At 31.8% G+C, this 2,279-nt stretch overlaps 1 protein-coding gene across 1 annotated transcript in view; it reads left to right on the forward strand.

Annotated features, from left to right (window-relative positions):
- LOC113829739 (neuropeptide F receptor) overlaps positions 1–1,542 on the forward strand; it is a 78,019-nt gene extending 76,477 nt beyond the window's left edge. Inside the window, exon 2 of the mRNA XM_070115238.1 lies at positions 790–1,542. The gene's annotated coding sequence lies outside the window, so the exon portion shown is untranslated. The remainder of the gene's footprint in view (positions 1–789) is intronic.
- The last annotated feature ends 737 nt before the right edge of the window (positions 1,543–2,279 follow it).

Here is a 2,279-nt window from a genome sequence, read left to right on the forward strand (position 1 = left end):
AATGGACGTTACTTTGGGCCCGTCAGGTGCTCGGGAAAGTTATTGCAAGTTTGATTGACGTCTGGAAGTTGAACTGCCGCATTCAGATTGATTTTATTTATGACAAAATGCAAATGTATTTCTTGACATAAACTTGAACTAACTCGAACACGCTGTTTCATCAAAAAAAGAAAAGAAAAAAAAATCAAGATAGATTACCATTTCACAGAAGAGCCTATTAAAACTTGAGAAAAGACTGTAATTAAACTGCAGTGGTATCCTTGACTTGTCTGTTAATGACTTGACATTGCAACACCAAATCATTCGCTTAGAAATTAGGTTTAATTAGTAAACTTTAAGAATTAGCAATTTTTGGGACAAGGGGAAAGGTCAAGGTTTCATCTTATCATCATATTTTAATGCTATGTTTTTCTCTTAAAATTCTCTTCCTCGCCTTCTTTAATATTTCAAGTTTTAGTCTTAATCTTACTTTACCATTTTCTATATTTTTCTCATAGTCTTAATAATCCTCGGTTAATTAACAGTCAATTAATTTCTTCATGTGTTGTTTATTGAGATGAAATTCAAACCTGTCGTGTCTTAAAAAAGAAGAAAAAAATGAAAGAAAGAAAAAAAGAAAAAGAAAAAAAAAAACAGTTCGCAAGCATTATATCTAAAACAAATAACAGTTTCATAACCCAACATTTCTTGAAAATATAATAATATATATTTTTTCTTTATTTCCAAAATAATAATATATATTTTTCTTTATTTCCAGAATAATAATATATATTTTTCCTTTATTTCCAGATTTCGGATTTGATGCGACAAGTCTTACCCGCTGGTCCCATGTGGCTGTGACGTCACGAAAACAGCTGAGCATCGGATTGAAGTGAAAACATATAATATTTATAGAAATATATTTACCGAACTTTTGGTAAGGTCTCTGACCAAAGTGCTTTTAATATACAGACTATATATGAGTGTGACTATCAGAAAAAAATATATCTTTCCATTAATCTTTAAAAGAATGAATGGATAGGAGAGAGATAGACCGATAAAAAGGAGAGAAGAGAGAGGAAGGGATGTGACAGATTCTGTTGCTTTTGGTACCTTTCTTGAGAGTTTGTCGACGGTGACTTTGTGTTCTTAGACATTACGAAAGAGTGAAATACGTTACTGGAATCGACTTTCATGTAACGTACGTAATTTGTATTACCATTGCCTTTACTATGAAGTAAATTAGTCCGAAAAAAAGAGCGACTTTTAAGGTATAAGTGAACCCTAATAAATTTATACTGAGAATTTACGGATTTTTCATTGGTTAATTTTGACATGATTCTGTATTATATTCCATGATACACTTTTACAGATGCTTAGTTATAAGTGATGATACATTGGATGTGCGGTTACAGTGTTTTATGTTGTAATCTCATCATAAATGTATTCGGATGTTCATGTAACTGGCGTAATGTGGCGTGCATTATAAAAAGGATGTGAACAAAAAACTCTGCTATGTGATGTTTTATTCTTGAGAAGTCAGTTTAGTGAAAGAAATACGAATTTAATACGAATTTTATTTTTTGAGAAGTACGTTATTATGTAATATTATATTTCTCGAAGGAAATTATACGAGAAAGTGTACTGTGTTCAATAAAGAGGCGCATAGTATACAGAAAATGCGAATGTAAATATGAAATACAATGTATATCTTCTAGAGAGAAATATACGAGAACTATTGTGATTGATTTATTGCTAATAAGGTTTATTATTAAGGGGAAGATAACAGAATATCTTTCTTAGACGCTTCACTCTGTGTTGGCCATTGCATAACACTTTCTTCATCCGCATTCAAGGTTTCTCTCCTGTATATACAACGTTACAGAGTACGTTATATCCAGTCTTTACCGAAATCTGCTCAATACACTTCCACGAGTAGAATTTTCCGTATTTGTCACTGCAATAATCAATGCTTACCGTGCAGTCGTAATGTTGCATTGATGTTTATTTTGGTCAGATTTAGTATCCATTGCACAGGCAGAAAGAAAGTGTTCATCTGAATGACTCTTAAGACATTGGCTGCGTGAAAAAAGTGGCCCTTTGCAATACACTTCTTTTTATCATGGTGACAGGAGGATGCTATAGAGACTTTATATATAAACTTTATATATAAACTTTATATATAAAGTTAGCTTGAATTGTCCCGGTATAAGAGGTGGGTTTGAGGGGTTTCTGATTTAAATGTCTTAGTTCTTTATAATCTTCCTGTTACTAAAAATTCCTTTGATATAGGAAGTGAT

This window comes from Penaeus vannamei, chromosome 37 (assembly GCF_042767895.1).
Source record: "Penaeus vannamei isolate JL-2024 chromosome 37, ASM4276789v1, whole genome shotgun sequence".
NCBI lineage: Eukaryota > Metazoa > Arthropoda > Malacostraca > Decapoda > Penaeidae > Penaeus > Penaeus vannamei.